Genomic DNA, 14,256 nt, shown 5'->3' with positions numbered 1-14,256 from the left:
TCTAACCGATACCCTTCCTGCTGCGGTTCCTGCCTACGTCTTTTTGGTGCATGCAGATGATGCTATCCTCCTCATCCCTCCACTGGCACCTCCTCCACGGGCCTCTCCTCAATTCCGTTCAGCTCGCAGGCCCGGGGGGAGTGAAAGCGAACTTTAAGAGGATGTTTAAAGTTTGGCTTCTCATCACCACATCTCAGCTGAGTCCATAAAACCGCCTTATAAAGCCCACTGGCCAGCCAGCTGCCCTCAGCCTCAGGGGCCTTCCTGTTTTATGATCAGCCCCAATTCAGACACCAGCTGGATATAGGAACTCGCTGGCTTTTACGAAGAGATGTTAACGAGAAGCGTCTCTTCCCTTCTGTCTTGTTCTGAGTCTCTACTCCTTCCCTCACTCGTGCATTTCTTCAGTCAATAACCATTTACCAAGCGCCTCCTGGAGCCAGGTTCTAGGTCAGGCCCTGGGACGGGGGTGGTCACGGGTAAGAGCTGGGGTGAGGGGCGGTTCTACCCTGGAAGGGCTGACCCCGCAGGAGCTAGAACCTGGGCGGGACCTCAACGGTAGCTACAGAAGCTAGATCACACTGCGCCGTCAGTGTTGGTAAATTGCACAGTAATTGTGAAACAGTGTTGGGAAAACAAACAATTATGGAGCGCCTGATAAAAGCCGCCACAAGATGCGTTCAGAGAGCCAGGCAGCCTGGCAGAGGAGACTCCAACCCCGCTCGGGATCAGGGAAGTCTTCCCAGCGGAGGTGTCTTTTGAGCTGTCGCCTGAAAGATACTTAGGAGTTTTCAGAGCAGGCGAGGTGGGGCAGGTGGAGGAAGCGAGAGCAAAGGTGGGCCTCTCCTTCGCTAAGGACTGGGAGTGAGGGCTGGGTCATGAACGAGTGCTGGGCTCCTGGCAAAAAGCCCGGGAGCAACGTGGGGTGAAGTCTTTCCATCCGTGAAACGGATAGCATTGGTTAGTTAAAAGAAAAACCAGCAGTAATAATAGCTGGCACGTGAATATAGCCTTTCATCGTTTCTATCCACTTTCACATGCCTTACCTCCGTCAGTCCTTACAATGATATTTTAATCCCCATTTTGCAGATGAAGAAACTGAGTCTTAGAGAAGTGCAATGACACGTGTCTGGAGACAGAGCTGGCAAGTGGCAAGTGTGTTGCTTGTATTCTGCTGGGGCAGCTTGGAGGTGCTTAGGGGAGTGCTGGAGGACGAAGATGAGCAGTGGGGAGGGAAGGGGGGCAGGGCAAATGAAACATTCCCTCTCAGGACCTTCTGTTTTGGTGTCTGTACCCCACTTCCCACCATGTGCCACCTAATACTGGGGTGAGGGCTAGAGGCAGGTGAGGGGGCATAGGCAGGTAAAGTCTCAGATTTCTCTGGGAGCAGAGGAAGGAAAAAGAGGACCCCCCCCCGAAAGGTAGACTCACCTGGGGAAGGGTCCTAGGCAGAATGACATCTACCACATTTATGGGGGTCCCTTGACAAAGGGAAGGATTTGGGGAGGAGAGACACTGAGGGTCAGCCCTGAGCCCCCAGGGCAGCCACTATCTCTGGGTGGGGGGTGTTTGGGGACTGAATGTCCCCTCCTGGCTTGCCCCCAGTTGCCCCCATCCGGCAAGGCAAACTGCAAGGGGCCAGTCCAAGCCTCAGGTTTGTAAGTGAGGCCCCAGGGACCAGGGAGAGAATCTGAACCCATGGACCAGTCTCCATAGTCAAGTGCTCAGAATGAAAGGGGTAGAGGGAACAGGGACCCAGGCACGCAGCATCACACTGTCCCAGACGCGTGCAGGCAGTCACAAACAACCAGAACCTATGCCCGCTCACCTGGTCTCTAACACACACAGCCCCTCTACTCCCTCCCTAAACAGCACCCTCCTTCCCACGCCCTCATCTTTGCACCCAAACACACGATCAAACCTCTACCCCTCCCACACGGGCCCATTCCCACACGCACAAGTATGGCCACCGCGTAAGACCATCTAGCATTTACAGACTGCCCAGACACACAATTCACAAGCCCCCCCCCACAACAGTATCCAAATTCACTTGCCCACTCAGGTATATGACTATGTATGGAAATAAAGTTCTCACACAGCCCTGTGGGCCTGAGATAAGGGACCCAGAGGGTGCTGGGGTCTAAGCTATGGTGCCCAGCAAGCGTCTCCAGCCTGGCTTCCTTCAAGCTTGTCATTCTCTTCCCACCCCTCCACTCACTCTCAGCTCCAGCAGATAAGAGTTGACCTGACTGGGACCAAGTCTCCATCCCTATCTCCAACCCCCACTCCCGTTACAACCTCTCAAGTACCTGTCAGGACTCCAGGGACACACTAAGGGCTCTGTTAACCTTACCCTCCCCCTTGCCCTACAACCACCATGCCCAGTACCTGGGGCCAGGAAGTGTGAGGTTAAGAATGGCTGCCTGGTCCCAGGGTCCCTTCTGGTGGGGGAGGGGGTACCACCCAATGCAGGAAACACTCCCACCAGGGCCTCTGTCCTCAGGCCTCAGACCTCCAGCTTTCCTCCATAAAGCAGGGGGTGCTGGGAGTGGTGGGAAGGGGGAGGGGGGGATGCTGTACCCATAATGGGAAAGAGGTACATCTTCTGGCCAGCGGTGTCTAAGTCACTTCACACACACACACACACACACACGCACACACACACACTCACAGGCACACCTCCCCCACTGTAATTAGAACAGTTGCTCCAGCACCAGGGGAATGGCCATGATTTATGAATGGGAGTTGGTGTAGAGAGATTCCAGCACCATCTGCTTGGGAGCAAACAGGAAGAAGTTCAACGTGCTGCAGACCTGGGGGAGGGAGCCAGTTGGTGGAACTCGCTCATAAAAGCCAGTCCTAATGGCCACAGGTGCTCCTCCCCGCCCCCACCCCCAGCTCCCCTCGGTGGCACACACTCCCCTAGCTGTGACCATGCTGCCCAGAGGGGGCGCGGTGGAGGGAAGAGCCCGGACCGCCGGCAGACCTGAGTGCCAGGACGGAGAGCTACTTACAGCTGGGCTTCAGCGCATTCACCTGTAAAATGGAGGCAATGGCAAGAAAGAGCTGTAATGTAGCACACATTCACCATATCAGGTAAACTGTCTTAGCCCCATTTTACAGAGAAAGACACTGAGGCCGCAGAGCGGAAGAGACTGCTCCAAGTTCACACTAGTGAACCTCAGGGCTGCGCCTTGAACCTGGCTCAGCAGAGGTCACTGCTCTGAACCATTTTTTTTGTTCACGGTCCTCCCCAACATAGAAGAGAGATGCTGTGATTAGCACTTGGTGCTCTGGGCAACAGCAGCCAGGCCAGCCCCAAGAAGTTTAGAGTCATAATCTAATGTCGCCTACCAAAAAAAAAAAAAAAAAAAAAAAAAATAAGTTGGCACCTTCATGATTGTGCTTCACAGTGATGAGGTTTTGGTCATGCTCAGGGCTCATGAATGACTGTCACCATGATGTGGCCAGTCTGAATGCAGCTTTTCTCTTCTTCCTTTGTCAGTCCCCAGCGTGCTTAACTCTATCTCCCCGGTAGTGGTTCCCAGCTAGAAGTAAGATTCAGAACCACCTGAGGTGTCTAAAAATTCAGAAGTCCTGACCCTTGCCCCCCCACCTGCCACATCCAGATCCCTGGGTGTAGCCTCTAACCTTGAAAGGTTCTCCGCGTGGTTTCAGCATAATTCCTGCCTGCCCTTCCCCTAGCCTTCTATTTGCAAGTCCTAGCCCTTCAGATCCAGAAATCAATCGGAATTCATTGACTCTATGACCAGAAGACAAGCTCCTTGCCACAGAGGCCATGCCTTATTTGTCCCCAGGGCCCCTTCAGAGGTCTTGCCTTCAAGAATGAAGTTGTATAGAAAATACAGACTCTTAGCAACCAACTTTAAGATTGGTGGACACAAATGCCAAATGGAAGGACCAAGAATCTTGCTATCAAAGTAACTGACATTGAGAAGGGGAGATCAGAAAGGAGGTGACACCTCCTTGGGAGGCCTTGAAGGTCAAGCAGAATTTCGATAGGGGCTAAAGGGGATGAGGCATTTCAGACAGAGTGAGCCGCCATGATACTTGAGACCACCACACCTTAGCTCGTGCCCTAATACTCAGCATTTCTTTGTACTGGCTTCATTCTCCATGTGGGAGTTGAAGGGTGGAAAAGTTCTGCGTGTCCCAAAGAGATGGGGAAGAGGCAGAGAAGGCTGGCAGGCAGCAGCTTGATCCAGAACAGCCCCACACCATCAGTATCCCAAGCTGTAGTGTCCAGGCCCCTTTGTGCTGTGCGCATGGCCCATTTCTCAGACTAGGATTGGATCCACAATATATAGGGGCCACAATCCACTCTACAGGCAAAGTCCTGCCCTACCATTTTGAGGGGAGAAAAGCAAGTATTGGTGTTGTGTATATGCAGGAGTCCTTCAGACTCAAAGAACAATGGAGGCCAAGAAGAAAGTGAGCAGGTGAGCCTGCAGGAGGCACCCGGCCAGGCTGGGGAAAGAGTCAGCCTTCTCCCACCTTCCTCCATTATACTTCCTCTCCCACTCAAAATCAGACTTCCAGGGTCCCACCATCCAGCCATTATACTCTTTACCCAACCCGACCGATATCACCTATCCACCCAGAGATCACCCGACAACTTTTGAGGACTTGGTCACTGGCTCAGAGTCTTCCTCTGTAACCCAGTCCCTGCCATGATCCTGAGTAACTGGAGTGTCCACATGGACACCCCAACTTCTCCACATCTTGGCTCCCCTGCTTCCCCATCTTCAGTGACCTTCCTCTCTTTACCTCAGCCACCCACATACCACCTGGAATGTCTCCTATAATATCTTAAACTTCAGTATCCCCCTCTTGGACCACAACTTCTTGCCTCTCTTCCCATAAAACCTGGTCTCCTTTCACTGAGATTTCTCCAGTTCCCCATTCTGTCTTGTTCATTCAACGATGGGACCAGAGCACTGGCTTTGGACAAGGCACTCTGCCAGGCTGTCAGCTCCTTCCTGGCTCTCTTCCTCCCCTGTCGACCTGCCTGTGATTGGCCACATCATTCATTCTCCCTGGCACCCTCCATTCCCACACCCCTTGGCCCTGCCTTTCCCAGCCCTGGAGGATTCCAGTCATCTGCTTTCCCCATCAGGATTCCCAGGCTACAAGAAGGCATAGGAAAATCACCCAACCGTGCAAACTGGTGCCACTCCAGATTTATGGTCCCTGACGTCAGCCTAGCCCTCCAGGCTGCTGGGCCCCTGGTGGTCAGCTCCTGTTCTAAACCTTTACCACCCTTCCAGGCTTCCGGCCTGCCCCTCCCTCACATAGACTTATCAGAGAAAATAGAGATCCTCAAACCAGAACCCCACCCCCAACTTCCCTCGGCTCCTCCTTTGGGCTTAACCCAGACCCAACCCCACCTACTTGCAATACCCTGTTTTCACGCTGCACACCCCCAGCCCTCTCTCAGCTGCCGCGACACCACCACCTTCTCCCAGACCCCCTACTTTCTGATCGCCCCTTCCCTGTCTCTGCCGCTCACTCCTCCTCCTCTGCCCACTGCCTCTGTGCTTGGTTCCCACGACTCCACCTATGACTGCCGGTCTTGCCCTGGCTTCTTACCTCATCAAACCCATGGCTTCTTGCTCCAATGGCTATGATATCTGTAGCTCCATGTCCAAGCTTGTCTACTGTCCCGGATGTTCGCCTATCCTGTAGCAACACCAAAGTAGCATGTCCCCAACTAGGGCTCTTAGCTCCCTCCTCAAACCTCCAACCTCCCCCTCGCTCCTTCCTCAGCCCCTGGATGTTCTGCGGTGGCAAACCCAAGCACCGAGCGCCCCAAGCCAGAGACCAGGCCGTCACCTCAGCTCCTTCCCATCCCCCATCCCCAGTCGCCACACCCCATGCATCTGTCTCAGAGATGGTGCGCAGACCCGCCCAGCGCACAGCCACTCTCTTCTCCAGTCTGTACCATCTTCCGCAGTGGCCTCCAACTGGTCTCCCTCCCTCCGATGGCTCCTTGCTCCTGACTCTCTCCCACTTTTGTGTTTAAGTCAAATACCCTGTGATGGCTCACAGAGGCCTTGACGTGGACAAGTCCAACGCCTCTCTCCACTCGCCTTTCCCGCCTCCCTGCCTGCCACCCCAACCCACTGACTCCAGGACACATGGGAACTGCTGGGAAACCCCGCCTGTGCATTTGGGGACCCCTCTGTCTAGAATGCTCTCCCTCCCTTTTCCTTGACTGGGAAACCTCGCCCTCCAAGGGCTCATTCAGAGGTCACCTGCCAGATACCCCGCCCCTCAGGCGGAATCCACCGTGCTCTTCTCTCCACTCCCCTGTTCTCAGCTACCCAATCTGTGCTGTGTCTTGGTTCCTGGGTGGGGCCTTCATGAACGATGCCTGCCATGCACATTGTTCTACATGCATTCACCTTTGGGGTGTGCCATCTTTGACCTGACGACTTACGTACAGATGGGCTGCTACGGAAGAGGCATTGGAGAACTCCTGTTGCACAGCTTCACCAGGACTGGGTTGGATCAGACTTTTCCACGTGTGCTCATCTGGCAACTATGTGATACAGTCTCACTGGGATTTGAATTAGCACGTTCTTGATTAATAATCAGGTCAGACACCTTCTCACATATTTATTGGCCCTTCGATGTTCAGTTCTGCTGTCCAGTTTTTCCACCGGCTTGTCGGTCTCCCTCATCGTCCTCTGTGGGAGTTCTCGACACCTTCTGGAGATGAGCCCTTTGGTGGCTGTATGTGTTGCAAATCTTTTCCCCACTGGGACTTCCCTGTTCTCTCTCAGGGTGTCTTTGGAGAACAGAACTTCTCGATTTAAATGTACTCAAATGTATCAATCTCTCCCTTTACGGTTAGTGTTATTTTTGGGTGTTGTTTGAGAAATCTTTCCCTACCTTGGGGTCATGGAGATATTTTTCTACATTGTCTTATAAAAGCTTTCTTGTTTTTGCTTTTCACATGGAGGCCCATGCTCCACCTGGAGTCCCACAGCAGTTCAGACTTACTTCAGCACCGCAGACTCCATCGGTTTATGTGTCTGTCTCCCCAGCTAAACAAAGACCTCCTTTAGGGCAAAGCACAAATAAGTGTTTTAAATCTTTGTGTCCAGGGGTCCTAATACAGTGCCTGGCACACAGTAGGCCCTCTCTACATGCCCTGAAGTGCATGGATTGCAGGATGTAGGTACAGCTGCTTCCAAACCGGAAGGCCCTCGCTTCTGAAAGCTTCTTCCTTCTCTGACTCCTCCCCCCCACCTTGATAACCTAATGTCCATGCCACAAGCATGCACCAAGCACCTACTGTGTGCAGGCCCTGGGCACAGTCTAGGGACGTAGAGCTAAAGATGATGAAGTCTCAGACTTCAAGGAGCTCACCGCCTGGCACCTGGCTTTCTGGCACTGCCCAGAGGGCCACACACGGATTTGGGAAGTCCGACAGACCTGGGTTCAAATCCCAGCTCTATTATCTGTGTGACCTTGGGCAAGTCACTTCAGTTCTCTGGGGTTTCAGCTTTCTACTTTGTTAAAGGGAGAACAACAGACCACCTCCTGGGTTGCTGTGAGGACTGAATAGGACAGCCAGGCAGGTGCTGGACACACGGTTGGTGCCCGAAGATTCTGGAGTAAATGACAGAATGAATGAATGAATAAGTGAGTGCAGTGGGACAGGGGGCGCCCGGGGAGCTGGAATTGGGCAGGGGCCACGGGCAGGAAGCCGGGGGGGGGGGGGGGGGGGGGGGCTGCCTGTGGGTCTGTGGCAGGCCCTCCTCCTCTCCTCGTTGTCACAGTAACTGCTGTCAGCAAATGTCTCCGAGACAGGAATCCCCTTCAGGGCTCCCTCCCCAGCCCGCTGCATTTGTTGACTCAAAACCTCTCCACTGCCAATTTAGCCTGCAGTAAGGAAGGGGGTGGGGAGGGGGAAAGAGGTGTAGGAGGGGTGGAACTGTATAGAAAGGGGTCTTTGTCTTAGCACTCTGTGGCATTTTAGAATTTCAGCAGAGGGTTTTTTTTTTTTTTCCTCTAAGCCTCCTAAAGAGTTGAGTGGGCTGCACTTGCAGTGGGAGTTATCTGAATTAGACAGCAGGGAGGACTTCCCATGGGCTCTCTGTGTTGAGTGGTGGAACAGTGGAATGTGTCACCAAGGCCCTAGGGTATCTACCTGGGGCTTAGGCACTGACACAGGGCCCCGTCCTTGTGAGGGTCTCCAAGGGGCTCTGCCCTCTGCTTCCCCAGAAGCTCCCTCGCTGCTGAGCCGAGAGGCTCCATATTCAGGAAGTTCCTCTGGACCCAGCAGCCACTGGGCCATCTGACTTCAAGGCAAGGCTTCAAGGGGGCTCTCACCCCCTGCTATTCTCTGTTTTGGGTCCCCTGTCCTGGGGCTCCTGCAAGCGGCAGGTCTGGATCCCAAAGGGACCAAGGCTGGCCCCAGGCTCTCCTCTGACTTGCAGAGCCCTTCCAAGCAGCCCTGCTTTCAGGCCTGCCTCCTCAGCCTGCTCCGCACCCCCAGCTCCCAGCCAAGGAGAGGAGCCTCACTGACAGGCCCTGGCCTCCTCGTGCCCCCACGCCCCGCCTGGCCTGGCCCTCTCCAAGCATCAGGCTGCAGCCTTCTCTCCTGGACGCCCTCTCTGTCCCTTTAGGCGGCTTCCCAACACACGCACCCATGTGTTTGTCGACCTTCTCTCGGGTTCTCCCGCATCCTACGCCCTACGTCTGTCTGTCTATCTGTCTGTCTGTGTGCATCTCTCCTGACACTGGCCTCCTTCCTCTCTCTGCCTCTTCCTGCCCTCTTTGCCTGTCTCCCTTTTTGTCTCTCCTTCTTCTTCTTCCTCTTCTTCTTCCCCTTCCCCTCCTTCTCCTTCTTCTTCTTCTCTTTTTTTTAGAGGGTTGAGGAGGGGCAGAGGGAGAGGGAGAGAGAGAATCCCAAGCAGGTTTCCTGAGATCATGACCTGAGCCGAAATCAAGAGTTGGGCACTTAACTGACTAAGCCACCCAGGCACTCCTGTCTCCTCTATTTGTCTCTTGAACTTTCTCTTCCCTTCTGTGACTCTATCTTTGTTTAGATGTCTCTAAGCCTTTTTCGGTGTGTCTCGGTCTGTCTCTGAGTCTGTTGGTCTCTCTTTTGGTGTTTGTGTCTCTATCTCCCTCTCTTTTTCGCTCTTTCCCTCTCTGTCACCATGTGTCTGTCTGTCTCACCCACAGTCCCTGCCTAGGCCTCCCAGCCTCTGTCTCCGCCTCTCCCCCTCTGAGCCTCTCATTCTCCTGGACTCTCAGCAGGCCAATGTCAGAGCCAGAGCCCGGCCAGTGGCCCCTACCTCTGGCATCACTGCTGGAGACAGGCTTTGCCAGCAGCTGCCAGGTGAGAGCAGCCCTGTGATCCCTAGCCCTGACGTGTGAGCTGGAGTCATAGGGGGCTGCAGCCCAACTTCACTCAGCACCTGCTGAGGGCTCCTTTCTCCTTCTCTCCCAGACTTGAACTCAGCACGCACACACACACATACCCTCCCAGCCCCCTCTGAAGTCCCCGAGCCCTGGCTGTGAGCCCAGCACCACTCAGAGCTCCACAGGGGCTCTCTGGCAGGCCAGCTGAGGTGGCCCCACTCTCATATACAGGAAGCAGTGTGAACAACACAGGGCATAAGAATCAGAGGCCTGGTGTGGGCCGCAGACTGGAAAATCCCAAAGGAAGGCACCTATGTCAGAGAGGTCAGGTGCCGGCCGGGACTGGGTCATGGGGAGAGGGCATTCAGATGAGAGGCCCGAACTGGCAAAAGCATGGAGGTGGGAATAAGTAAGGGACCCGTAAAGGGCAGTAGGGTCCTGGCCAGAATTAAGGTTTGTGTAAGCATCGGACAGCAGCGAGAAGAGTAACAACTATCCCTGTGCTGGTAGGTGGAGGGAGGCAGGGTTTTCACAAGGGACGATGAAGAGGATGCCAAAAGCATTGCCGGTGTGGCCAGGCAGAGAGGCACGGAAGGGCCTGCTGTGCTCAGGGCGGCACTGGCTCTGTGTTGCGGGCAGCGGAGCTGTGAGAGACAACGCCAAGAACGAGGAGCCTGGCGGGCCCCCGAGGGGTCTCCCCTCTACCTGCGGGCTACCAGGGAAGGGCTTTGAGCAGGAGAGTGACACTGTCAGGTTTTATTGGTTTTTACTTGTTAACGCATCACTGGCAGCTGTTTGGAGGATGGCAGGAAGGGAGACTAAGGGTAGGAGACCAGCTAAGAGCTACTGCAATGGTCCTGGCAAAAGCTAAGGAAGGGCCGACCAGGCCTGTGCTCCTGGGAGTGGGGACTAGACAACACTTGGAGGACACTGGCTGAGGTAGAATTTTGACACCCAGCCAGAAAGGGCGAGACAGGGAGGAAGGTGGGGATGTTTGATGTTTCCAGTAAAGGGGACACAGGGAAAGAGGTGGCATTTAGAGGGAAAAAAACAAGTACTTTGGGTTTGACATACCTATAGGACTTCCTGGGGGTAGAGCTCTCTTCTCCAGCCGTTCTTCAACTCCTGGCAGGTGTGGAGGCCTAGAGAGGGCCCAGGTGGCACAGAGAGGGCCGGGAGTTGGCAATCCCCGGGGCTGAGCAGAAGCTGAGCACGGGTCTGATCTATTTGTGGCGAGTTCCAGCTCTGAAGCAAGAAAGGGGTAAGATATGGCTTAGGAAACATTGCCCGGTTCCCTGTCTTGAGTACTGCTTCCTCAGTGTCCTTTAACTCACGCCCCGTACCTGGCTGCACCCTACACACACACACACACACACACACACACACACGCACGCATGCGCACACACAACTGGATCAGCAACACACCAAATGTTTCAGGCCAACCAACAAGTCTTCTCAAATGCAAATTCTCCTCCACGGTCCCCACACAACTGCTCTCTGAGCAGCTGGAGGCTGAGTGTGTGTGTGTGTGGGGGGAGAACAGCAAAAATAAATCCCATTTTCTGCTCCTTTTCAGTGCTGGGCTACAATCCCCTACTCGCTTCCCTCCCTCTCCACAGATGGGGGATCCGACAGGCCTCAGGTTTGGCTCTGTCTCGTGGGGAGGGTGACAGGCAGGGCAGGGACGGAGTCGGGGAGGGGTGGAAGTGTTCAGTGACAGGACTAAGAATAACAGCTTCCATCAGGCCCAGCACCCTCTTCCACTTGCCATGACTCAGGCTGTCCCATGTGTGCGGGAGACAGAGAGACAGATACAGAGCGTCTGCCCAGGGCCGTGTGTGCTTGTGCATGAGACAGGGACCCGAGCTGGGGGCCGGGGGCAAAGCTGACAGGCAATCGGCTTGCATGCACCCGGGACAGGCGGGAGACAGAGCAGCCCTGTGTGACAGCGAGCCAGGGGAAAGGGAGAGAGAGCCTGCTGTGTGTGTGCGGGAGGGGGTGTTAGAGGCCGGAGGGGGTGGGGGGGAGCATGCTGCTGTGAGAGAGGCGGCTGCTGTGTGGGAGAGAAGACAGGACAGGCAGGGGGAGGCTGGGTCCCCGTGTGTGCGTGTGTGAGCGGCCAAGGTGGGGGCAGCAGGGGGGCCGGGCGGGAGGCCTCCCTCTGCCTGGAACCATGAAGCAGCCCTCCAAAGAGGGACTGTGTGTGTGCTCACCGGTGCACCTGAGGGTATGGAGCCTGTGTGTGTCATATGAGGGCGTGACTTGTACGAGTGTGTTAGTGTCTGTGTACCTGTGTGTCCGCACAAGTGTGTGTTAGAATGTGTCTCTTTGTATATGTTTGTGTACATGTCTATTTTTGTGTGTCTGTTTATGTCTTGCATATGAATGTGTGTGTGTGTGAGCATGTATGTGTATGCACATGAGTGTATGCATGTGTGCACGAGCGCGCATGCATGTGGAGACAGGTGACGGGACCCTCAGGCCCTCAGCCTGCCCCACAGCGCCCACCGCCTCCAGCTCCCAGCAGATGGTGAGGCGATTGTGCATGTGGGTCTTTAAATCCGCCTCAGCTTTCCAGTGGAGAGTGAGCTGAAGATGGGGGCGGGGGGGGGGGGGGGGACCAAGAGGCTGCTGCACTTCCTGCCCTTTCCAGAACGGAGCAGCAAGAACAAGCCCCAGCGTTCGCTGACCATGAGGACCTCACCCACCCACCTCCCCTGCAGTTGCTAGCTGGCAGTGCAGCGATGCCTCGGTTTACCCATGTTGGGGGAGGGGGCAGACACGGGAATTCCTGTATGTGAGTCACAAATGCCATGAGAGGTTCCCCAAAACAGACTTACGGTGCCTTCTTTGTCAAGCGGTGCGTCGTGTCCTGTGTGGTGCCCCAGCCTCGTCAGAGCAGCCGTCTGGGAGGATGGCTTCTTCCCGGGACCCCCGAGGTCTGGGCCCCAGGCCTCGCTTCCCACAGCCGGGAGGGCCCGCCTAGCCCAGGTATCTATCCGTCTGTACCATCACCTAGACGGGTTCTTAAATTCAGGACTTTATGAAACCAACTACATGGTTCATTGAGAATGACTAAACTCCACCTTGGAAAGAAAACCATAAACATTTTACTACCTGGCCAAGCCAAGCATGATTACATGTGGAAACTATGGACGCTACTCAGTGGGATTTTGATATTAATTTCCAATTTCCTCTTCACCGAGGAACTGATGAAAACCCAGTCTCCGCGCTATCCAGGCGAGAATCTACATCGCTGCACACTGTCCACTGAACTCGGCTGCTCCCCTTCCCGCCCCCCTGCAATCCTCCCTCCCCCCCATCCCCCCGCAGTGCCGTGCAGGCTGCTTGCAGCCTTGCCTTGCCCCACAGCCTCCAAGGGTGCGCTCACTCGGGGTTCGTTTGAGTGTGATCTCTGTGGGTTCTATTCAGGAGGGCTGCTTGGCGGGTCTTCCTCTCCCTCTGCGGGCTCCCCGCTAAGCCTCTGCTCTCTGCCCCCTTCCCAGCACGAGATGTTTGCCCCTTCGGTTCTGTCCTTCTGGCTCTGCACACAGGTGCCGCGTGCTGGCCCCCCCCCCCCAGGAAGAAGGGGAGCTGTGTGTGACTCCCCGCTCTGAGCAGGAAGCAGAGAACAGATTTGCCCATCTGGCAGGAATGAAAAGACACCTCAGTGCTTTCCGTGTCACACCTCGCTGTCCCCTCTGACAGAGGGACCTGCCACTCCATATGCCGTGTCAGGGAGCCTCCACTTAACCTCCATGTTGCATGGAGCAAGTAGCTTCAAGTGGGAAATCACTCTGGGGTGGGGGTGGGTGGCGGGCCCAGAACAGGGTTTGGAGACGGGCACATCTGTTTGACTTGGCCCTGCCGCTGTGTGAGTTGGGGCAAAATAGTTACTCTCTCTATAAGAGCGGGTAGGGTCCCATCTTTCCTGAAGATATGGAAAGTTAAATGAAATAACATATTCCTACATGAAGGCCATGCACCTAGAAGGCATTCAGTGAATGAGACTTATCACTACTCCACTAACAGAGGGGATTTGGAGAACATCCATTGTTTACCCAACTTCGGTTGCCCATCAGAGCACCTGGAAAGCTGCTTAAAATGCAGATCCCTGGGCCTGGGGCCTCAGCATCAGTAGGTCAGGCCTCAGGCCCTCCAGATGCCCTGGCTTCAAGATGCCAGACAGTGTGGTGCGTGGAAAAGGCTGGGCTCTGCCCACCTCCCGCCCCTTTCTTGCATGTCAGAGTCCCCGGTGTGTGCCGGCCCCTGGGGACTCCATCCCCGGAGAGGGCCTGATGGAGTTTGACATTGTCTTCACCCGAGAGCACCCTGGCGGCCGCTTTGGTTTTGATTACAGGCGGCCTGGCACCGGGTGGCCGTGGCCTGTTCACCTGAACTGCCCGCACCAGGCACAGATGCTAATTACACGGGTAAGTACTTGCAGATTTTCCAGGAACAACAAAGATAATTTGTTTGCTGCATGGCTTGTTAGGAGGGAAGCTGGGCTCTGGTGACTGGGTGGCTTGTAGATTAGGCCCATGGCCTTTCACCTCCTCCTGCCCTTGCCTGCTGGTTCTCCCAGCTGTGCTGATTAGAAGCAGGAGAAATTAAGATCTTCCCCTCGCTCCCCCCCACCCCACAGGCTGGAGGAGGCAGGGGGAGGAAAGAGGGATCTGGCTGAGAGAGTAGGCCAGGCTGAGGACATCTAGCAGGGGTCCCCGCCTGCCCAGCCTGGTGCATGTGGAGCCAGTGCAGACAATGAACCAGAAGTGGGGCTTTTTGCTGGGCCTCCCTGTGAATACCCACGACATCGCCACCACTGCTGGTGTGCAATGCCGACAAACAGGCTGGGCG

This window comes from Ursus arctos, unplaced genomic scaffold (genome assembly GCF_023065955.2).
Source record: "Ursus arctos isolate Adak ecotype North America unplaced genomic scaffold, UrsArc2.0 scaffold_4, whole genome shotgun sequence".
NCBI classification, from domain to species: domain Eukaryota; kingdom Metazoa; phylum Chordata; class Mammalia; order Carnivora; family Ursidae; genus Ursus; species Ursus arctos.
This window is presented reverse-complemented; position numbering follows the sequence as displayed.